This window comes from Xenopus tropicalis, chromosome 2, assembly GCF_000004195.4.
Source record: "Xenopus tropicalis strain Nigerian chromosome 2, UCB_Xtro_10.0, whole genome shotgun sequence".
Taxonomy (NCBI): Eukaryota; Metazoa; Chordata; class Amphibia; order Anura; family Pipidae; genus Xenopus; species Xenopus tropicalis.
In genome coordinates, this window is record NC_030678.2 from 172,371,381 (window position 1) to 172,396,355 (window position 24,975).

General features: G+C 49.1%; 1 protein-coding gene across 2 annotated transcripts in view; it reads left to right on the forward strand.

The window, feature by feature from the left end:
• Positions 1–2,513: 2,513 nt before the first annotated feature.
• gdpd5 (glycerophosphodiester phosphodiesterase domain containing 5) overlaps positions 2,514–24,975 on the forward strand; it is a 119,635-nt gene continuing 97,173 nt past the window's right edge. Inside the window, exon 1 of one of the 2 annotated variants that reach the window (XM_031895709.1) lies at positions 2,514–2,954. The gene's annotated coding sequence lies outside the window, so the exon portion shown is untranslated. 2 annotated transcript variants of the gene reach the window in all.

Below are 24,975 nucleotides of genomic sequence, written 5' to 3' on the forward strand. Positions count from 1 at the left end.
TATTACATTGATTATATGCTTTCTGTGGTGTTATATGGAAATATTCCCTCCACTGCTGGTTCTGACTAATGAAGCAATTGTGCAGAAGCCAGCTAATTAGCAGAACTGTAAAAACATGATGCAAGGTAGGAGGTGTGAGAATGGCTTCTAATTGTTTTTCTTTCATTAGGCAATTTTATTTATAGTTTAATGTCCCCTTTAAGAGCTGATTTGCCAGTTCTGGGGCCAATAAGGCTGCGCGGCATTGAACCTTCAAAAGCAAAAAGCGGTTTAGTCATCGACACATTTGTGGTTTCCCGTTTGTACATCAGGGAAGGGAAAATTCAGTGTTTACCCACCACTAAGGGGGTCACTGACCGAGCGCAGAGCAAACGCGGGCACAGCCCACCATGTTCCTGCCCTTTGTGCCCGCACTTCTGTGATTCTGTACAAATTAAAACCCGTGTACCCGTGCCGGGCAAAAGCTTCAGGGCACCCGAGGCAAATACTTGCCCCATCATGGCTGCCTTTGCCCCAATGTGCAACCCCCCCCCAGTCACTTCAGATTCAGATGGTACGATTGTAGGGGAAGGCAAAGTGAGGAGCAATGTGTCTAGCGCCCCCCACTGTTGTGCTTTGTGCCCCTAGTTCTGGCCTGCTGTGTACCCACCTAAATACCTGCCTTTTAAAGGGGAAATATTCTTTGAAAAACAATATTGTGCCAACGAATTGTACTCATCTAAATATAGCATGAACCCCACTAGCCCCGCCCATCTGTTCCACTTCCTGCTGCCTCCTTTCCCAGGCTGTGTAGGGGGGCCGGGCAGCACTGTAGGGTAGGAACCAATCAGCAGCTAGGTGACCTGATAGGGAACTGAATACTTGTCTTTACTTGTGTGACTGCAGGGCTGTGATTGGCTCTCCCTCTCCTACTGTGCTGGGACCGTTAGGACACACCCACCCCTCATTTGAAACACAGACAGGGACCTGAGAGGATCTAAAGGGAGCTCCAATAAAGGGGCCATTTTTTACAGATTGGATTAATGTTTAGCAAAAAAGTGAAACCAGCACCTGATATTATTCATAATTGCCTACAAGAGTTTTTTCCATTTATGCTTAAATTTATCTTCTTTAATAATGGCCTTTAGGTTGGGGGGCGGCAGTGGGTCAGGGAAATAGGCGGGCTAGGCAGGGGAATGGGCGAATGGGGCAGGGGAAAGGGTGAATGGGGCAGGGGAATGGGCGAATGGGGCAGGGGAAAGGGCGAATGGGGCAGGGGAAAGGGCGAATGGGGCAGGGGAGTGGGCGAATGGGGCAGGGGAGTGGGCGAATGGGGCAGGGGAATGGGCGAATGGGGCAGGGGAAAGGGCGAATGGGGCAGGGGAAAGGGCGAATGGGGCAGGGGAGTGGGCGAATGGGGCAGGGGAGTGGGCGAATGGGGCAGGGGAGTGGGCGAATGGGGCAGGGGAAAGGGCGAATGGGGCAGGGGAGTGGGCGAATGGGGCAGGGGAGTGGGCGAATGGGGCAGGGGAGTGGGCGAATGGGGCAGGGGAAAGGGCGAATGGGGCAGGGGAGTGGGCGAATGGGGCAGGGGAAAGGGCGAATGGGGCAGGGGAAAGGGCGAATGGGGCAAGGGAAAGGGCGAATGGGGCAGGGGAATGGGCAGATGGGGCAGGGGAATGGGGGAATGGGGCAGGGGAATGGACAGATGGGGTGTGGGAATGGGCAGGTGGGTGGGGATAGAGAGGCAGAGGCTGGCCTCTATATAAAAGGGGGGGGGCCAATCTGCCGCGGAAAGTGTCAGGGAAGGATTATACAGGGTGGGACTGGGGGGTGCAGGGCCCACAGGGGGCCCCAGGGACCATGCAGGTGCCCTTGCCAGCCGTGTCCCCTAACCCTCCCCCCCCCCCCCGCAGGGGCCACCCCCTGAGCATGGGTAAGTTTAACGCGTCAGGGGAGGAGCGGTGGGGCAGGGGTAGCGCCGGCAGTCGGGTCCCACTAGGATTTTCCTGGTGTCCCGGTGGCCCAGTCCGACCCTGGTATTATATGATATAGGCAGATATATTGGCAGTAAATCTGTAATACCAACTGCTGGTGATTCGCCGGCTCGGCCGCTCAAGGGGAGGCCTATAGTCCCCCTCATCCCTTTAACTTGCGCATCATTTAGTCAGGGAGCCCCCCAGCCCCTCCCCAGCCCACCCCCCAATATATTTCTTTGCACCTTGATCTCATACACAAGCAATTTGCTTCCACAGAATACAAAATCACTAATCTCCGCTTTAATACATGAATACAGTGAATATACTCCATAACAGGCTCTCACATGTCTCATGAAGTCCCTTGCCTGGGATATTATAGCGAACCCTGCTGTGTATTTATACCCTCTCCGGCTTCCATAGAGGCTCAGACTATTTTTAGAAAGAAGGAGTGTTGCTTTAAATCCACTCGCCTGAGCGCGGCCCCTTTAAGAGCAGGTTGTGAGCGCTCAGAGGGGCGGTGTCTCGCCGTGACCCCGCCCCACCCACTTTAGTAGAGGGAGGAGGGGCCTGTCCCTGGCTCATTGCTCTCCGCTTGGGAGCTGTGAGCGCACAACACAAGGGCTTCCTGCATCCTGGCACTTACTCACCCAGTGTAGCCCTGTAGCACCCACTGTAGCACCCACTGTAGCACCCACTGCCTACTTACACTGCCCCCTGCCAGTCAGGGACCCCCAGTATCTCTCCTGCCTGTTCTGGGGGGACCCCCCCTTGCCTTCCCCCCAAGTGTCCTGACCCAGCTTCTTACTTTGTTCGGCGGCTCCTCTGATCCCCTGGAAAAGGGGAGGGACCCTGTGACTTTTGCTTGAACCCCCGACCCGACCCCGACCCCGACCCCGACCCCGACCCAGGGAATTAGGAACAAGAGGATTTCTCTGGCAAATAGTGGAAAGTTCAAAGAGAGAGAGAGAGAGATCTACTGGATCCTGCAGTGCCAGGGTAAGTGCTGGGGTTGGCATTGCCCTGTTATTTATATGTTATTCCCTGGGGATACCCAAGCTCTGCTGCTGGGAGTTATAGTTGTTCAACACATAATTGGCCATGCCTTGGTGGCACTGAGGGCATTATGGGATTTGTAGTAAAAAGGCTGTGGGGGTAATAATAAAAGCTAAATAACACTATGTAAGCAGCGTAGAGATGTAGTTCAGCCGGTAACAAGAGATAATTGCCCATGCCTTGGTGGCACTGAGGGCATTATGGGATTTGTAGTAAAAAGGCTGTGGGGTAATAGTGAAAGCTGAACACTATGTAAGCAACATGGCTAGAGATGTAGTTCAGCCAATAACAAGAGATAATTGGCCATGCCTTGGTGGCACTGAGGGCATTATGGGATTTGTAGTAACAACTTGGTTATTTAAAATCTCTCAAGGCTGTGGGGGTAATAATAAAAGCTAAATAACACTATGTAAGCAGCGTAGAGATGTAGTTCAGCCGGTAACAAGAGATAATTGGCCATGCCTTGGTGGCACTGAGGGCATTATGGGATTTGTAGTAACAACTTGGTTATTTAAAATCTCTCAAGGCTGTGGGGGTAATAATAAAAGCTAAATAACACTATGTAAGCAGCGTGTGTAGAGATGTAGTTCAGCCGGTAACAAGAGATAATTGGCCATGCCTTGGTGGCACTGAGGGCATTATGGGATTTGTAGTAAAAAGGCTGTGGGGGTAATAATAAAAGCTAAATAACACTATGTAAGCAGCGTGTGTAGAGATGTAGTTCAGCCGGTAACAAGAGATAATTGGCCATGCCTTGGTGGCACTGAGGGCATTATGGGATTTGTAGTAAAAAGGCTGTGGGGTAATAGTGAAAGCTAAACACTATGTAAGCAGCGTGTGTAGAGATGCAGTTCAGCCGGTGCCTCTGGGACATCAGTTTTTCTATTTTGGGCTACCAACAGCTTCTGTATGTCATTGCCTGAGGCTGAGAGGGGCATGATGGGACTTGTAGTTTAGCAACAGCTGATGATGGGTGGGGTTCATACCTTAGACATAATATATATGATATTATAAGATGACAGTTTGGTCAGCCCTATGGATTTGGGAGGTTGCTGGCTGGTCCCTGCCTAAGTGCCTACCTGTCCCTGTTTAACCCCTTTACCCTTCAAGCTGGTTGTTATTACCCATAGTGCACTCAGGCACACGCGGTGTGGGGGACCCGGGCAGCACAAGGTGGGAACAGATGGGTGGGGGATAAAGCCGGCTGGCACGCTAATGCACTAAGCCTCCTAGAAGCCTGTAATGTTTACAGTGCAAGAACATCGCCTTGGTATTTCAATTGCTCTCATAATAACTGGGTGTTGGGACACTTCAAGGGTTTTTATAAGGAGCAGAGGGATGACTTCCCCTTTAAATGCTCTTTTGGACCCCCTTTAGCCTCCAGCGGCCACATGATTCTCCCATGTTTCCTGCCTCCCTTGCCCTCGTATTGCCCCAGCCCGTGTCCTGCAGGGTGGGGGGGGGTCTGGTCGGTGCGTGCGCTGATCCACTTGAGCTCCACAAAAGCCCAATTAACCCAAAAAAGACTGAAGTGGAAAAATATTTGATTTTTTTTAAAAAAAAGAAAGAATAAAATGGAATGAGAGAGAGGATATTAAAGGGTAAGTAAGAGCTGTGTATCCTCCTCTTGGATGTAAATAAAGGGGAACATAGACTGCAAAAAACCATTGGATCTCATTGAAGTATTGGATTTTGTTTTCCGGTTTGTGATCCAGTCGACGGATTTAATCTAAAGCAGGAAATAGAATCAGTAGCCGATTGGCCGGCGGAGACCTTAAGCACCTCGCTCACCTTCCAGTTCTTATTCCATTTATGTCGCGTGTCTGATGGGGACAGTGAGGGTCAGTGATGGTTCTGGGTCACTTATGGGGGAGTCTGACTGGGGGGCTGAATTGGGGAACTTATTTCTATCCACGTGGGTGAATCTGGCGCAAGTTGCACCCGTGCCGTATTGGTGCCAGTGGGGGTGCCAATGGCATCATTTCCTGCGTGGCATTGGCGTGCACTTCATCAGGTGTGACGGGGTGTGTCTGTGGGTGCAACACACAAAGGGAGCACCGATAATAACATCTCCCTGAACTAATGGGGGTCCACTGAGTGCCAGACCCCCCCAAAGTTCTAGTTGCGCCACTGTTATTATTAATGAAAAGCAACCTGGCTGGCACCCAAGGGGCTGAGAAAAGCGCCAGTTGGTCAGCGGTCTGTGTCACCCAGGGGGCTTTCCATCGTATAATGTTACGGGGGGGGGGGGGGGTGTTGTTTATTGCTGGACAATAGCAGCACCATGTGCCTTAGGCCTTAAAGTTACATTCATTAAAAAATAATTGATCTTTTTGTCGGAATTGCTCGGAATTATATTTTATATTTATTAGGTAAAATTGTATTTTTGGGTTTATGTGCCCTTTAAACTGCTTTTCTCCATGTTGTTAATGGAATGGTTGTTATGTTATTACCCGAATAGGCTGCATTGATCTTACGGAGCAGTTTGGGTGGTGCCCATGCCGGCTGCCTCTCTGCCCCCCTCAGTCATTAGACGGGTGCCACTCGGGCAGGGTTTTTAATTTGCTTTACGTAATTGTTTTCCGGACGTTAAATCCTCGTGCGCTGGGGGGATTATCCGCTTGTAAAGCCGGAGCTGCCAGAGAGATGCTACGGTGAGGGCTGGGCACCGATACCCGTGCTGATGCCAATGCAGAGATACCGAGGGAGAGAACTGGATCTGCCCTGGGTTACTCTCCAGGCAATGGCTACAGGGGGCAGAGAAAGGGAAATGAATTGTATTCTGGGTTTAAGTGGAAACATTTTTATTGAATTGGGTGAATTGAAACTATGGAGCAGCAGCCTCCAGGCAAGACCACAGTTCCCACAATGCTTTGCTTGCTGTGAAGTCCTGCACAGGTCTTGTTGGGCAGACCCAGCCCGGACTCGCAGACCTGCCCAATCTCCACCTATAAACCAACCCGGATTGGAAGTGACGTCACTCTGGAGGTGGAACCGTCTGGTCAGGGGCAAAAAATGGGGCAAAAAATACATTTTCTTTCAGGGTCTGCCATCGACCTCGGTACCCCGCAGACTGTCCGAATGGTCTCGGGGCACATTTGGTTCTGAGTTGGGCCAAGTTTAAGCCATTTTCAGCAGGATTTGGCCAAATGCACTCTCAGAATCATTAAAATCACGTGACTTTTTGCCACCAAAATAGAATTTGGTCCGGTATTCGGACAAACCTTTCACAAAGGATTTGGGGTTCGGCTATATCCCAAAATAGTGGATCCAGTGTATCCCTACTTTGCACCCATAACATGACCACGTTGTCTGCGGGTGCCCAGCCCAATGCAGGAGTCTTGCCTGGAGAGATGCTGGATGCTGCTACATGGTACAAATAGTCAGTGCAGAAATAAAGACAAAGTCCTATTGGAACCGTATGTAACCTGCTGATACATAGTAGGGTCACCCTGTGCCTTAGGGGGGGCCCCTTTAGCCTGACCCCCGGGCTCGCTGCCCCACATACGGGGCACAGGTGGCTGCACAAATACAGATTATCCGTAAGAATGCGGCCGCTTCCCATTGGTGCATACGTTGCTGCGCGCAGTGGATCTGTGCCCCCGGGCAGCGGGATAACATGTGAACGTGTCGAGGCATCTCTGCTATTTATAGGTTGGTTAATCTGTGTGTCTCTATGTCGTCTGCCAGTAATGAACTCTCTGGGTATTGCAATACGCGGGGCTTATTTACAGGAGGCGGGGTCATGTGACCAAGCCTGCACCCCCTCTTTTAGGGTCCCTGTTTTTTGGGGAATGGGAAGAGCCAAAAGTTTTTATTATCAAACACAGTAATAATCTATATATATTCCTCTGCTGGTATTGATGGGAGTGTGCAAGCAGGCCGCTCTGTACAGCTGTTCCTGCTGAATTGTGCTTAGTACAGGGGAATCCCTATGTGCCATAGTTTTATGGTATCTCTCTGTACAGGCTATGAGCAAACTTAGGGATTCCCCTGTACTAAGCACAATTCAGCAGGAACAGCCCCCTAAGTTTGCTCATAGCCTGTACAGAGAGATACCATAAAACTATGGCACATAGGGATTCCCCTGTACTAAGCACAATTCAGCAGGAACAGCTCCCTAAGTTTGCTCATAGCCTGTACAGAGAGATACCATAAAACTATGGCACATAGGGATTCCCCTGTACTAAGCACCATTCAGCAGGAACAGCCCCCTATGTGCCATAGTTTTATGGTATCTCTCTGTACAGGCTATGAGCAAACTTAGGGGGCTGTTCCTGCTGAATTGTGCTTAGTACAGGGGAATCCCTATGTGCCATAGTTTTATGGTATCTCTCTGTACAGGCTATGAGCAAACTTAGGGGGCTGTTCCTGCTGAATTGTGCTTAGTACAGGGGAATCCCTATGTGCCATAGTTTTATGGTATCTCTCTGTACAGGCTATGAGCAAACTTAGGGGGCTGTTCCTGCTGAATTGTGCTTAGTACAGAGGAATGCCTATACTTGCAAGGCTTTTTGTGTATTATTTGTACAATCCTATGAGCAAACTTTTCAGGTTATACCTGCTGTAGCTATTTCAGTTTTGCTCCTGAATGGGCAAACCCACACCCCCTATGCTGGTAAGGAGAGGACAAGACTCCAGTAGAACTCTGGGAGAAGATAAAAAGGTGGTGGTCAGACATCCATAAAACAAGGGAGTTCCATGCATGGCTGAATCTGCAAGTTATAAATACCTACATAGAAGCTCCCTTATTTATATTTCATAATGACAAGAATAAAGGGAATGTACATTGTAGGCACAGTGGGCGCTAGTGAGGGAAGTGTAAGGGTGTAGAACAGAATATTTCTGCTTATGGAGCTCCTGGGGTGGCTGCAAGGCCAGCTGTGCGGCTGAGCTGTGTCTGTGGAATGGGGTTCCTTCAAACAGTAGGAATAAATCCCATGTTTATATGCTGAAATCCAGCTGCAAAACAGTTCTACTCTTTCTGCATCATTTGAAATCCTGGCAGGGGAGGAGGGACTAAAACACTGATGTTACAGATTGTAACAACTTCCCCACAGCTTACAGACAGCATGCAGGAACTACATAACCCACAATGCATTGCACTGGGATGTTCCTTTCCTTATTGGCATCACGTGTGCAGCAGGGGATTGTGGGATTGGGGGGAGGCAGGCCGAAGGCTGGGGACAGGCGACTACTGTTACATTTTATTTGAGTCACAAAGTAGTCAGCCAATCAGCAGGGGGACAAGGGGCGGGGCTTAGGGATCTGTTCCAAACCAGATTATTACATTAAACTTTTAATGATGTATATTGCAAAGTTGCTTGAAATTATGTTTACTATTCAAAAAGCTTAAGCTGTGTTTGGGTGGAGTTCCCCTTTAATTAGGACCCCTGCCCACAATTGCCTTTCCTGTTATCTGGGCATTTCTATTCAAAATTAAACTTTGCCGCAGGTACAGCCCCCAGACACCGAGTTAATTGCCCTTTAGCAGGCAGGGAAGGATCACCGGCGGCAGTCACGGGGCAGTGTTGGTTATAGCACTTCTCTTACATATAAACGGTTCATAGGTCAGCAGGGGCCTGCCAGCATCATAACGAGCGTTAATTACATTACTCACTGATAGCACTAATGGCAACAGGGAAGCCCAACCTTGTAGGTGGAATGATGTGCTGTTTAACTGGCACCCCCATGCCAATGCTCTGATTATTGGGCTTATTAAGGTATAATCTTCCAAACTCCTGGACTACCTCTTTAGGGGCCCAGCCTGAAGGCCAGTTAGGGGGGGATTTGGGGTGAGTGCTTATTTGTGCCCTGGGTACCCCTGGAACTATAGCAGGGTGACTGTTACCCCAATGTTTCTATATATCTGTAACCTTGTTATGGGCTAAGGGGGCCCAGCCTGAAGGCCAGTTAGGGGGGGATTTGGGGTGAGTGCTTATTTGTGCCCTGGGTACCCCTGGAACTATAGCGGGGTGACTGTTACCCCAATGTTTCTATATATCTGTAACCTTGTTATGGGCTAAGGGGGCCCAGCCTGAAGGCCAGTTAGGGGGGGATTTGGGGTGAGTGCTTATTTGTGCCCTGGGTACCCCTGGAACTATAGCGGGGTGACTGTTACCCCAATGTTTCTATATATCTGTAACCTTGTTATGGGCTAAGGGGGCCCAGCCTGAAGGCCAGTTAGGGGGGGATTTGGGGTGAGTGCTTATTTGTGCCCTGGGTACCCCTGGAACTATAGCGGGGTGACTGTTACCCCAATGTTTCTATATATCTGTAACCTTGTTATGGGCTAAGGGGTTTAGGCTTGGGCATGGGTGTGTCTGGGCATAGCTGGGTGGGGTTAGGGTGAATAGAGTGTGACCCGAAATGCTCATTTTTCCTAATACAAAATATTGTACAGTATTCAAATATCCGCCAAAAGAGCGGATCGGAACGTGTATGGCCACCTTAAGGCGTTCAGTAGCCCAGTGCCATTGCCCAATAGCAACCAATAACGTTTAGTAGTCGGAGCTAAGCTAGCTGCCGATTGGCTGTGATGGATAACCCCATGTAAGTAAATAGCCTAATGAAGTAAATATAAATATGCCCCAGGGTACGTGCCGGTACATTGCAAGCCATTTCCCTTTTATTATTTCCAAGAGGCGTCTCTAACGAGGCTTTGTTAGATATAATTAGCAGATTAAGCAGAGGATTATGGTAACTGGAGATGATCAATAAATGTTTAGTGCTGATTGATTTGCCTGCACCAAGGTCAGCGCTTGGGCCACGGGGATAGAATGCCGGCAGTTGCCGAAGGCCCAGGGTTTAACTATAAAGAATATGGAGTATTTTACATTTAGTGTTACCCCCTGAGCACAAGAGCATGCTGGGAGTCGGAGTGTTTAATTCTATACCCCCATATGACAGGGTATGTTTCTCTTTGTACTCGGCCTCCCCGTGTCTCTGTGTCTGGTCTCCTGACCGGCTGCCACCGCGGTATTCTACTCAGCATTCTGTGCGGAAGTTCTAGTAGTGAAACTGAGCCCTTTGGCCCCGAGCCTAAACCCACTGCTTCCTTGGGAATCCGAGAGGGTGGGCTCTATGGGTTCGAGATGTACCCCCCTCTGTAACGCAGGCGCTTGGTACTATAATAGCCTCTGGGAAGGGACTGGGGCTGTGGGATAGCAGGTATAGTAGGGAGAGATGGTGCCTATAGTAGCAGTGGGGGGATAATAGCCTCTGGGAAGGGACTGGGGCTGTGGGATAGCAGGTATAGTAGGGAGAGATGGTGCCTATAGTAGCAGTGGGGGATAATAGCCCCTGGGAAGGGACTGGGGCTGTGGGATAGCAGGTATAGTAGGGAGAGATGGTGCCTATAGTAGCAGTGGGGGGATAATAGCCCCTGGGAAGGGACTGGGGCTGTGGGATAGCAGGTATAGTAGGGAGAGATGGTGCCTATAGTAGCAGTGGGGGGATAATAGCCTCTGGGAAGGGACTGGGGCTGTGGGATAGCAGGTATAGTAGGGAGAGATGGTGCCTATAGTAGCAGTGGGATAATAGCCTCTGGGAAGGGACTGGGGCTGTGGGATAGCAGGTATAGTAGGGAGAGATGGTGCCTATAGTAGCAGTGGGGGGATAATAGCCTCTGGGAAGGGACTGGGGCTGTGGGATAGCAGGTATAGTAGGGAGAGATGGTGCCTATAGTAGCAGTGGGGGGATAATAGCCTCTGGGAAGGGACTGGGGCTGTGGGATAGCAGGTATAGTAGGGAGAGATGGTGCCTATAGTAGCAGTGGGGGGATAATAGCCTCTGGGAAGGGACTGGGGCTGTGGGATAGCAGGTATAGTAGGGAGAGATGGTGCCTATAGTAGCAGTGGGGGATAATAGCCTCTGGGAAGGGACTGGGGCTGTGGGATAGCAGGTATAGTAGGGAGAGATGGTGCCTATAGTAACAGTGGGGGGATAATAGCCTCTGGGAAGGGACTGGGGCTGTGGGATAGCAGGTATAGTAGGGAGAGATGGTGCCTATAGTAGCAGTGGGGGATAATAGCCTATGGGAAGGGACTGGGGCTGTGGGATAGCAGGTATAGTAGGGAGAGATGGTGCCTATAGTAGCAGTGGGGGGATAATAGCCTCTGGGAAGGGACTGGGGCTGTGGGATAGCAGGTATAGTAGGGAGAGATGGTGCCTATAGTAGCAGTGGGGGATAATAGCCTATGGGAAGGGACTGGGGCTGTGGGATAGCAGGTATAGTAGGGAGAGATGGTGGCCTATAGTAGCAGTGGGGGGATAATAGCCTCTGGGAAGGGACTGGGGCTGTGGGATAGCAGGTATAGTAGGGAGAGATGGTGCCTATAGTAGCAGTGGGGGATAATAGCCTATGGGAAGGGACTGGGGCTGTGGGATAACAGGTATAGTAGGGAGAGATGGTGCCTATAGTAGCAGTGGGGGGATAATAGCCTCTGGGAAGGGACTGGGGCTGTGGGATAGCAGGTATAGTAGGGAGAGATGGTGCCTATAGTAGCAGTGGGGGGATAATAGCCTATGGGAAGGGACTGGGGCTGTGGGATAGCAGGTATAGTAGGGAGAGATGGTGCCTATAGTAGCAGTGGGGGGATAATAGCCTCGGGGAAGGGACTGGGGCTGTGGGATAGCAGGTATAGTAGGGAGAGATGGTGCCTATAGTAGCAGTGGGGGGATAATAGCCTCTGGGAAGGGACTGGGGCTGTGGGATAGCAGGTATAGTAGGGAGAGATGGTGCCTATAGTAGCAGTGGGGGGATAATAGCCTCTGGGAAGGGACTGTGCTATTGTGACGTCACTGGTGCCCAGACATTGTGATGTCACTGAAATGGCCACACCCATCACGATGAACGCCTGTTGCAGTCTGTAAAACCACTGAAAGGGTTAAGCGGAGGCAGCATTCCTGCAATGCCCTTGTGCCTGAGGAACGCGTTGCTGCGGAACCATCTGCAGAGCCGTGAGTAAGAGCGTCTTTGTTGCTCGCACTGCGTCGCCATGAGATTCTGCGGTGTCCGGACGCACGTGAGCCCATTGGGCCGCGCTGAGTCACCTGATGTTCCCATTACTTCACACTGTGCATTAATCACCCTGTCTCACAAGTATAGGTCTCTCTAAGGAGGTATGACTTCATATTAACCCCTTCAGCACCACTGCTGCCTTATTCCGCCTTAATGACAAAACACCATGTCAGTAAAGGCTAAGTATATCCCTTTATTTTTTTTATGTTCTACTCTCTGATCACATGGTTCTGCTGTTCACATTCTCCTGTACAGCAGCCCTATGCTATCAGAGATATGTTCTCCCTACCTGTGGCAAAGTCAAGTATTTTGATATTTGGTGTTTGCCAATACGGTTTATAGGTGGCCCAGTTTGCAGTAATGTTAGCCCAGCTTGTGAAGCACTGCTGGATCAGGGGCCACGATCACAGTAATATTATCTAAGCCAATTGGGGGTAATATAATAAAAGGGCAATCTTTTCCCTAAGTCTAGTAACCCGTAGCAACCAATAGGCAAGACATGTTGAAATGTATTTGTTCTTCATATCTGCCAGCAAATCGCTTGCCCTTATTACAACCTAAACCCAATAGTGGGGCAGAGCTTGCTGTTGGTACCAGGGGTACTAGGGGAAGCAGAAGAAGCACATTCCCTGGGTGCAACAGAAGGGGGCGCTAGACATGTACTTTGGCTACCTGCCTGGAGAGTGGTACAATCCTTGCTCCACCCCTCGACTGTATCGAATCAACAACCCCCCCCTCAGCTTAGTTTTTTCCACTCCTCACCTCACTCTGGTAAAGGGGGGTGCTTTGGGTGCACCTCACAGTCGGCCCAACACTGCCAGTGGCCCTCGGTCTGATGGCTCCTATACCTGTTGTTGTAATTGGCCTAGGGCCAAACGGTCAAATTAGCCCGATATTTTAGGCGGTTGTATTGGGCGACCTTACCAAACGAGCAGATCTTAACGTGTATGGTTACATAGGGTTGAAAAAAGACCACAGTCCATCAAGTTCAACCCTTCCAAGTAAACCCAGCACCCTTTACTTGGGAAGTTGAAGGCTTACTCCTAGAATTGTGGTTCTTATCCATTGTTATATGGGGAACTATCCCTATCTCTTACTGAGAAACCACCAGTGTCAGACTGGACCTCCTAGGTCTCTCCAAAGAACCTTATATTCTGGGTCTCTCCAAAGAACCTTATATTCTGGGTCCACAGCAATAAGTTGTAGTGACTGCTAAATGTTATTGGACCTTACAAATTCCTACAAAGGAAATCGCAAGGGGCTGATAGGAACTGCCTGTGGTCACTTGAGCCCGAGCCCATCTGGAGATCCTCTGGTTCTCTGCCTCGGCCACATTGGGTGCTACTGGGCCTCTATACTGGATAATTATGGTTCCTGTGAAGTTGAGCTGCAGTTTGGTTGCAGAATAGACTTGAGTAGGAGTCACTGACTCATTTGGTGTGAAAGTCACGGCTTTAGTCATGTGCTGAGGAGGTTTCTCTTTGGAGCCGGAGGCACACACAGTGCTCTAGTACGTTCCCTTTATCTTCTATTAGAAAAGAACTTGAATGGCAAAGAACAAGCTGTTTCCCTATTAGAGTGCATTAAGCCCCCAGAGACAGAACGTGGATCACGTCTATGAGCCGTTTAGACTGGCCTGGCTCCATTGGGCCTGATTATCAGCACTGCACATTAGTCTAAAGCATTAGAACAGAGGGGTGTGTGGGGGGTGTCTATCCTTTAGGATGAAATATGAATACTGTTACTATATTTTCATTTATCCATAACCCTTTGTATAAGAGAAAGAGATGCTTGAATCCAAAATGTCTGAAGGTTCATTGTTGCTCTTCCTGTGGGGCCAATGTCTGGCAATGCTTCAGGGACCCCCAGGGATCTCCAGGCCCCCCCCCTACACTGACTATAGCCTGGGCACATAGTAATATCCATAAACAACATTGTCCTCGCCCTCAATGTTAGAAGCCAAAATGAAATCTTGGTCTTGCTTGCCCTTCGCTGTCCTATGGCTGATCTTGGGGGGGGGGGCTGATCTGCCTTAATAACACCTAGCCTCCCACAATATGGTTTCATAATTATAAACTATGAGACTGGTAGGGCTCTGAGCCTCCCCCCAAACCAAACAATGCAGCCACATTACTGGAAGCCCAAATTAAGGTTCTCACCAACATCGTTTAGAGAAGAAACAACCCTTTAATGTTGGCTACTACATCGGCCTGAGAGGTATCATTCACGTTTCTCCCCATGGGGGGGGCAAGGGAGAATCTGCCTAAACCCCTCTCGGTTTTATGTTCCCATACAAGTTTGTTTCGGATGATTTTTGGAATGCGGACGATCCTATCCAATACCTTGTGCAGCTCACAACAAGGTCCTATTCTGCTTCCAACTAGAAGTTTTATGGGTCCTACAGCAGCAAAGGTTCTTTATATCCTCCCTTTTACTTTAGCCTTTCATAAAACCCAGTAGCCTTCACCACTATTGTAGCCAAAGCCTAGTAGCCATGCCCTGCAGATAGCTAGCTGATGCCCCAGTACCCCACTGAGACTGTGCCATAAATTCCATGGGGCTGAATGACTCTTCAAGCAATGTCCTCACATGGTGGAACCTGGTTCTACTCATGTTGTTCCTCTACCAAATGTTTTCTCCTGAACTCTAATAATTTCCTTGTTATCCTGTAATATTTCAATCAAATCCCCTCTCCCATGTCTCTTCTATACTGTTACTGGAGAAGGTCCGAGTCCACCCTGATAGTCTTTGCTATTGAGCAACCTTATTGCACCCAAACAGCTTGTGTTATTGGTATCTCTCTGCAGGAAGGGCCACCAGAACTGAACCCCCATATTTAAGGTCAGACCTCCCCTGTGACCTATAAATTGCCGGTATAATGTTGCTCCTTCTCTCCTCGGCAGCCCTACCGCCCGTATATCTTTTAGATTGCAACCCCTGTGTCACTTGGGCAGTTTCTCTCAATGAGGTTGGGGGGTGAGTTGGTGCTTTACGGGTGGAAGGGGAGAACAAGGAGTGGATCAGTTGGGGGTAACTAAGAATATAATGAATACACGGGGTGCCCCTGGTTCCATGTAAAACACCTTTGCAGCTACGCCAGGAATTTCCGTGCCTTTCTTCCGGTTCATTTTTAGAGGTCCCCTGGAAAATGGGTTGATCTGTGGCTATTAATAACGCCGCTTAGTGCTTTACAACATAATGAGTGCAAGTCCCTCCGGCCCCCTCCTGCCAACGGTCTCTCATGGGACAGCGCTGCGCTCTCTTCCGCACATGAAGGTGCCGAACTGCTTCCATTGTGTATCCAGCTCAGCGTTTGCAACAATTATACAAGAGAAACACCAGGCAGGTCAGAGGGAGACATTTGGGCTCTTCTCTAAAACTACAAATTGCAAAAAATACTAGGGATGCACCGAATCCGCTCTCCTGGCTGAACCCTTCTGTATCCTAAATTACATTTGCAAATAAGGATTTGGATTCAGTTCGGTATTCGCCCAAATCTCGGGGTGTGCCGAATCCGAAAATAGTGGATTTGGTGCATCCCTAAAAAAATAAAGAGCCCAGAACATTTATTCTCTATATTTGTATTTATTCTTATGCGTTATTTGTAAATATAACCGAGACTGAAAGCCGCATTTGTCAGTCCATCTCTGTTCTAAAGGTTCTGACTCCTGAATCAATGTAGCATATGCAGCAGCTTTAGTGCTTTCTAAAGTGTTGCTATTATTTTGTTGAATTGCTCTTATAATAAAGATTGGTCCACGTTGCTTGACCCTATCCCCCATCTGTCTGAATGCATCCGGCATTATTGGAAGGAGTTTGCAGAGAGGGATGGGTGCTCGGCTGTGGGAAGGTGCGGCCGGCATGGGTGCAGGTAGGAGGGAGATTGGGATTATGGGATGCACACATGGATTAAAATGGACAGGAGAGATTTGTAGCAGATAGGGTTTATGGGACATTATCCTTACTGTCCTTCAGTGCAGAACTGGGGGAGATGGATCCAATATTCATGCATTCATCTCCCTACCGACTCCGAGATCCATTAAAGTGAATGCACAACTACTGAGCCGATGTAGCAGAAGCCGGTTTATAACCGGACCATGTGCTTCCAGCCTAGAAGGGGTTAACTGGCCAAGTGCCTTCATTTCAGAGGCAAGCAGCCGGCTGAGTCTGTGCCACAGGGAAGGCCACGGGAATAAGAGCGGAGATTTCCAAATCCTTGTGTTGCCTCTGGGGGGGGGGAAATCACAGTTTTAATATTTTGGCAGGGTGCAACCATTACCCGCTCTGCTTAATATAGGCGGAGCCATTGGGCAAGGAAATGTCATTGGGGGGGGGGGGCTGTGATTCAGAGCTTTGCAGGGGCCCGAGAACCTCACCCCCCCACTGCCCCCCCCCCACTGCCCCTGCCTGTGTTTTTGTTGTCCCTAACAACCATCCGGCTCATTTCTCCGGGGTCATTCAGCCTTTTTGCACCTCTTCCCCCTGCTGCTTTGTTATTCTCAGCTCTCATTAAGGATTTCTGTAGGAATAATAATAATAAAGCTTGTTATTAAACTGCTGTGCTGCCCTGAGTAATGCAGGAAGGTGGGGCCCCCACACCAGGGATGTCCCCCCAGGTACCTAATATATAGGGGCAGAGACAGGGGAAAGTGTTGGAAGGGTTACTGCCTGCCCTGCTCTCATTTCCCTACAGAAATAGGGGTTGGTAGCACTAGGTAGGTACCTAATATATAGGGGCAGAGACAGGGGAAGATGTTGGAAGGGTTACTGCCTGCCCTGCTCTCATTTCCCTACAGAAATAGGGGTTGGTAGCACTAGGTAGGTACCTAATATATAGGGGCAGAGACAGGGGAAAGTGTTGGAAGGGTTACTGCCTGCCCTGCTCTCATTTCCCTACAGAAATAGGGTTGGTAGCACTAGGTAGGTACCTAATATATAGGGGCAGAGACAGGGGAAAGTGTTGGAAGGGTTACTGCCTGCCCTGCTCTCATTTCCCTACTGAAATAGGGGTTGGTAGCACTAGGTAGGTACCTAATATATAGGGGCAGAGACAGGGGAAGAGTTGGAAGGGTTACTGCCTGCCCTGCTCTCATTTCCCTACAGAAATAGGGGTTGGTAGCACTAGGTAGGTACCTAATATATAGGGGACAGAGACAGGGGAAAGTGTTGGAAGGGTTACTGCCTGCCCTGCTCTCATTTCCCTACAGAAATAGGGGTTGGTAGCACTAGGTAGGTACCTAATATATAGGGGCAGAGACAGGGGAAAGAGTTGGAAGGGTTACTGCCTGCCCTGCTCTCATTTCCCTACAGAAATAGGGGTTGGTAGCACTAGGTAGGTACCTAATATATAAGGGCAGAGACAGGGGAAAGAGTTGGAAGGGTTACTGCCTGCCCTGCTCTCATTTCCCTACAGAAATAGGGGTTGGTAGCACTAGGTAGGTACCTAATATATAGGGGCAGAGACAGGGGAAAGAGTTGGAAGGGTTACTGCCTGCCCTGCTCTCATTTCCCTACAGAAATAGGGGTTGGTAGCACTAGGTAGGTACCTAATATATAGGGGCAGAGACAGGGGAAAGTGTTGGAAGGGTTACTGCCTGCCCTGCTCTCATTTTCCTACAGAAATAGGGGTTGGTAGCACTAGGTAGGTACCTAATATATAGGGGCACAGACAGGGGAAAGTGTTGGAAGGGTTACTGCCTGCCCTGCTCTCATTTCCCTACAGAAATAGGGGTTGGTAGTACTAGGTAGGTACCTAATATATAGGGGCAGAGACAGGGGAAAGTGTTGGAAGGGTTACTGCCTGCCCTGCTCTCATTTCCCTACAGAAATAGGGGTTGGTAGCACTAGGTAGGTACCTAATATATAGGGGCAGAAACAGGGGAAAGTGTTGGAAGGGTTACTGCCTGCCCTGCTCTCATTTCCCTACAGAAATAGGGGTTGGTAGCACTAGGTAGGTACCTAATATATAGGGGCAGAGACAGGGGAAAGTGTTGGGTTACAGATCCAGGGAACCAATCACTTTCGCTGGTGTCGCTGCTATTTGAAAAGTTTTTCCATAGCATTTTCAACATAACTCCCTTTTGCCTCCGCCTGTCGGTTACTAGGATACCATGATAAATAGCGCAGGGGGGCAAGGACGGCTCATTGAAATCTACAGAAATCTTTTCCTGGCAATGAGTTGTGGTTCAACAGAACACGTGCATTGTACTATGTGCCGGATATTCACGTAGGAATGCGCTGGACGCGTCTCGGGGGGTTCACATTAATCCGCTTTAGCCGCTTACATCGACATTTACATTTTCCCAATTGGCTGAGGAACTTTTGGCAAATTGGGCAACTTTTAGGTTCTGGGTCTGATGACTTTAAAGGGGCCTAGAGGTGTATCTCCCACTGCTCCACCATAGCAACGGCACAATACTGGGTGCTCAGTTTGTGCCTCCAGTCACGTTGGCAGAAGACGGGGGGAGGCACCCAATGGGAAGGGAGGCAGGAGGTCTGCCGGCAGAAGACAGTGATGGAAAGCTAATTGGATTGGAAATTGCATTTGGAAATGAAAGCCTAGCAGGCGTGTATCTGTATGCGGCCCTTTTATACCGCTTGCATCTAAAAATAACTAGAAAGAATGGAAGGAAATTGAATTTTGATACGTTGGATATGGTGGGACTGGGTTTCTGGCTAATCATGTGATTGTGCAGTAACCGTTTCTAGCTGGGGGGGCAATATAAAACCCAAAAATACAACTTTCCCCAGGGAAGAAAATAGTACATGTTCTCCTGAGTTTGGGAACTGTGCCGGGAAGGCAGGGAGGGAGACTCGCGGAACAGAACATGTAACCGGGACTTGTTTGTTCTGGCAGCGCTGGCGACTGAGCGAAGGCTCCGGGTTCCTCTGCCAGCTGCTCTGCTGTCAGAACCAACGCCTGCTCTTCCTGCGCTGCTCCCAGCTGGCCTGGGGGGGGGGGGGGGGGTTCTACGCACTGGTATAGGGCAGTACTACATGGGACCCCCAGCCCGGGGGCAGAAGGGATTTTGTGGGGACTGAAGAACCCGGCTCAGACTGTCAGTGGAACTCAAAGGCCACAGGTTGGGCAACACTAGCCGTCTCCTTGTTTCCATACTGTTGCCCTCTCACCCTGTGGTTACGTTCTTGGCCTGTTGCTACCGACTGGGTTTTCCGGGGCCCCCCACAGAACTCGACACCGAGCACCCACTCTCAGACACTGCTAAATGTCAAAGGTGCCATAGAGACTAGTGATGAGCAAGTCAGGAACTTTAGAACCCAAACCTGACCCGAATGCGCTGCCTCCTAACCTGAAGTCTTCTACTTATGACCCACACCCAATCCTACCTCCTTCTAATGACTCGTGTATGGGGGGGGGGCACTGCAACATCACTAAAGGGGAGGAGCCCTGCTTGAATCTTGACCTGCCACCTACCCACCCTGAATCCACAGTAGGGGCTCACCCAGTCCGTAAGTAAACCCTTGGGTTTTGGGTCAGCCTTCTCATCACTAGTATACCTTAATCCTTATGGTAGAAATAAGAAAGGCCCAATGTAAATTGATGTTGGCTGGGGCCCAATCCATTGCTACTCTGGTCTGGCCCCGGTGGCCATCTTGTCCTAATTGCAGTCACCAGTTTTGGATCCCTATATACAGCCCTATTTATGTGCCCATTTACAGTTATGTACTTGGCACCTAGTACTGCATTTTTGTCTAGGTGCCACGTGGATTCCTTCTCTGGGCTCCTTCCTCCAACCATTCATGTACTGTATGTTGGGGAGATACTAGGAGTTGACCACAAGTAGATAAGCCCTGTTCTTAGAATCAGCCATATTTTCATTATTTAAGGTTCCCATACACGGGCCGATTGTAGCTGCCGATATGGGTCCCTTAGACATATTCGGCAGCTTATTGGCCTGTGTAGGGGCAGAAACGAGGGGCCTGGCCGACCGATATCTGGTCAAGCGAGCGGATCTCAGCGTGTATGGGGACCTTTAGTCTCCCTAGATCCCTATTGTGCCCATCTGAATTGAGCCCAACACATAGGTAGCCAGATCAAGATCTGCTTGTTTGGTGCCCATACACGGGCAGATAAGATGGAAAACCGGTCTGAAGTGCCCAAATCAGAAGCTGAAATCTGCCTGTGTATGGGCACCAAACAAGCAGATCTTGATCTGGCTAACAATGTGCTGGGCTCAATTCAGATGGGCACAATAGGGGTCTAGGGAGACTAAATAATGAAAATATGGCTGCTTCTAAGAACAGGGCTTATCTACTTGTGGTCCACTCCTAGTACCTCCCCATCCGATATCTGGCCCTCAGTCCAACGGTGACTTTAATTAGATCATTTGGCCCTAGGGCATGATATTGGCCACCTTAGGTGGGCAGATCAGGAGAAGATACGCTCGTTTGGCCTCGCCAGGGTGTCGCCAAGCGAGCTTCTACGGGTGGGCAATATCTATTGAACCTGGGGCCAAACGATCGAATTACCCTGGATTCTTCCGATATCGCCCACCCTGGATTCTCCCGATATCGGCCACCTGTAGGCGCTCGCTCGGCGACATCGCCAAACGAGCGGATCTTATGGTGTATGGGGACCTTTAGTCTCCCTAGTCCCCCATTGTACCTATCATTGAGCCCAGCACATCAGTAGCCAGATCAAGATCTACTTGTTTGGTGGCCATACATGGGCAGATTTCAGCTTCTGATTATCTTTAATTTAATTAGATCATTTGGCCCTAGGGCACGATATTGGCCACCTTAGGTGGGCAGATCAGGAGAAGATACGCTCGTTTGGCCTTGCCAGATGAAAGGATCTTGCCGTGTATGGCCACCTTAACTCTCTTGAGGTTCCACCAAGAGTCCAAGAATCCAAGGGGGTCAGACTCTCAGGGAAGGTCAGATCTTTTCCAGCTTTTACCCCACGAGTCTCTCTAACTGTCGGCAGTCCCTAATGAACGTGTGGAATATCTCTGGCCATGGCAGGAATTTTACCTGCCCAAATGATGTCCTGGGCACTTATGGCACTTACGGTACTTATGGTACTTATGGTATTTGAATGATCAAAGCGAAGTGATTATCAGTCGTCCCTGCTGCCCAGAGGCCAACGTGTCCGGTTTCCTTACACAGTCGGGAGTGTTACCCGCAGCGCAGGGAGATATGCAGAGCATTGCGAGCAGGACGCGTTTCTCTCCCGGGAACGGCCATGGAATTGACACGGATAATTAGATAGGAACGGAAAGTGTCTGTGCCGCTGACAGAATGGCACAACTGTGGCACCTTATCCCTCCAGCGCCAGTTTTCTATTAAGGTTTTCTTGTCAAGGGATGAATGATTTATTTCATTAATAAACTGAGTAACCCTAGCCAAGGCCGCGACTCTTAAATATGTGAATATGTACTAAGCACAATTCAGCAGGAACAGCCCCCTAAGTTTGCCCATAGCCTGTACAGAGAGATACCATAAAACTATGGCACATAGGGATTCCCCTGTACTAAGCACAATTCAGCAGGAACAGCCCCCTAAGTTTGCTCATAGCCTGTACAGAGAGATACCATAAAACTATGGCACATAGGGATTCCCCTGTACTAAGCACAATTCAGCAGGAACAGCCCCCTAAGTTTGCTCATAGCCTGTACAGAGAGATACCATAAAACTATGGCACATAGGGATTCCCCTGTACTAAGCACAATTCAGCAGGAACAGCCCCCTAAGTTTGCCCATAGCCTGTACAGAGAGATACCATAAAACTATGGCACATAGGGATTCCCCTGTACTAAGCACAATTCAGCAGGAACTTAAAACCTTAAGTTTTGGGTATAGTCTGTGTTGATATCAGTATTACCAAACCATAGCGTTATAGCTGTTGCAGAACTGTAAAAACCCATCGCCATTTCCAGTTGATGTCAATAGAGAGAGAGGGAAACAGAAGCTGAATAATAATTGGACATTGCTGATTATTACATGGGGGGTTCCTCTCCGGGAATCGTTACCCACAATTTATGTTTTTAATACATTTGCACCTTTCTCTCTTTTTAAAAGTTTGCATAAAAACAAGCGCTGGAGTCTGGGCTAACGGAGTGACCTTTATTCCTCGTTACAGATCATTAGCAGGCAAATGTATTCCGTTCAATATGCTAATGGCTGAGAACAATGCGGCTGCTCCCTAATATGTCGTTAGTAAAGTGATTATGTGAGAATAGGGAGGATCGGCCGCCACAACAACACCGCCGCCGACGCTGCGACTAAGGAATCCTGACGTTTATTTAGAAATCCAATATTAATTTGTTTCGGTGCATTGTGCCTTAGTCTGAGCTTTCAGCCAGCGCTACACATTAGAACTGCTTTCAGCTAACCTATTGTTTCTCCTACTCCCATGTAACTGGAGGAGTCCCAAGCCGGACTTGGATTTCTTACTATTGAGTGCTATTCTGATACCTACTGGGAGCTCCTATCTTGCTCCCTTCCCATTGTTCTGCTGATTGGCTGCTGGGGGTGAGGGGGGGGGGATATCACTCCAACTCTCAGCGCAGCAGTAAAGTGAGACTGACGTTTATCAGAGCACAGGTCACATGGCTGTGGCACCCTGGGAAATGAAGAATATGGCTAGCCCCATGGGAAAAACAGATTACAATGCAGGATTCTGCTGGAGAAGCTCTATTAACTGATGGGTTTGTAATAAACATGTTTCCCCATGACAGTATTGCTTTGATATGGGTTTGGCAAAAGCCTGAATGAGTAGTAGAAATAATGTTCTGGGGCAGTTTCTAAGGTTTAGACCGCGGCTACTGGTTCCGGTGAAGCCCTAAGGCTACAGGGTACAATGACATTCCTGACAATTCTGTCCTTCCCACTTTGTGGAACAGTTTAGTTTGGGGGGGCTCTTTTCTGTTTCAGTACAATAATGCCCCCGTGTACAAAGCCAGGCCTGTGGGATGAACTGGAACCCCAAAGCCTGATCCCCAACATTCCATCTATTTCTCTGGTTCCAGTGGGACAATCCGAGCAGAGGACATGTTGGCACACACAGGTTGGTGCTACAAATGTGTTTAGCCTTTCCATTCTGGCATTGATGGTTTGCAATAAGGGAGGGGTATAGAAGCATGTACTGCCACCCTAGGTACCCCCACCCATCTTCCACTAGGTAGTGCCAAGTCCATAGGAAAAGGTAACACCCCTGCCCCTCCGCTCCATCGGCTGGTGTCCAGCTCTGGGGTGCAACTTTTTACAGGTATTGGGGTGGGAAATCTTAGGGCAATATTTTCTGCTGCTTCTCCTTAGCGTTGTCCTGACCATTATCCTTTGATGCTTCAGAGCCTTGTAGGACAGGGTGGGGTTCTTTGATTTTGGGACTCTGTGCCGCCTCCTATACGGACTCTGTGCCGCCTCCTATACGGACTCTGTGCCGCCTCCTATACGGACTCTGTGCCGCCTCCTATACGGACTCTGTGCCGCCTCCTATACGGACTCTGTGCCGCCTCCTATACGGACTCTGTGCCGCCTCCTATACGGACTCTGTGCCGCCTCCTATACGGACTGTGTGCCGCCTCCTATACGGACTGTGTGCCGCCTCCTATACGGACTGTGTGCCGCCTCCTATACGGACTGTGTGCCGCCTCCTATACGGACTGTGTGCCGCCTCCTATACGGACTGTGTGCCGCCTCCTATACGGACTGTGTGCCGCCTCCTATACGGACTGTGTGCCGCCTCCTATACGGACTCTGTGCCGCCTCCTATACGGACTCTGTGCCGCCTCCTATACGGACTCTGTGCCGCCTCCTATACGGACTCTGTGCCGCCTCCTATACGGACTCTGTGCCGCCTCCTATACGGACTCTGTGCCGCCTCCTATACGGACTCTGTGCCACATTTACTCAGAGAATCATGTTTCCATCTTTATTGGGCAATATAAATAATTCACATCCCATCCAGGATCGGGCCTCTAGGGTTCCCTTGTGCCCTGCTGGGAAGGGTGGGGGGGTGGGGGGCAGGTAGTGGGATATCAGCGCGGGGACCGGAATGTATATTTCCTTTATGATATCAGGGAAGTGCAATTAGCCGTCCTCGGAAATTGAAGTCTGTTTTGCTGGTCTCTGGGGATAATTCTAAGTGCAGCACCGGGCACGGGGAATATTGATGGGCAAATCTAATTGGCATCCGGGCACAATCTCTCCTCCATTATTACCTTGGGGCCGAGGGCACAGACTTACTGGAGCAATGGGACTGTCCTTGGGGAACAGAATGGATCCTATTTGTGTTTAGTTGGAAAATACTGTCTAAATAAGCAGCAACAGTGACAAGCGGCCTCCAGAGGATTATGGGTATTGTGGTTCTAAGCTTAAACTAGACAGGCATGATATTGGTACAGGTATGGGATCCCTTATCTAGAAACCAGTTATCCAGAAAGGCCATCTCCCATAGACTCCATTATAAGCAAATAATTCTCATTTTAATAAATGATTCCCTTTTCTCTGTAATAATAAAACAGTACCTGTACTTGATCCCAACTAAGATATAATTACCCCTTATTGGGGGCAGAACAGCCCTATTGGGTTTATTTAATGGTTAAATGATTCCCTTTTCTCTGTAATAATAAAACAGTACCTGTACTTGATCCCAACTAAGATATAATTACCCCTTATTGGGGCAGAACAGTCCTATTGGGTTTATTTAATGGTTAAATGATTCCCTTTTCTCTGTAATAATAAAACAGTACCTGTACTTGATCCCAACTAAGATATAATTACCCCTTATTGGGGCAGAACAGCCCTATTGGGTTTATTTAATGGTTAAATGATTCCCTTTTCTCTGTAATAATAAAACAGTACCTGTACTTGATCCCAACTAAGATATAATTACCCCTTATTGGGGGCAGAACAGCCCTATTGGGTTTATTTAATGGTTAAATGATTTCCTTTTCTCTGTAATAATAAAACAGTACC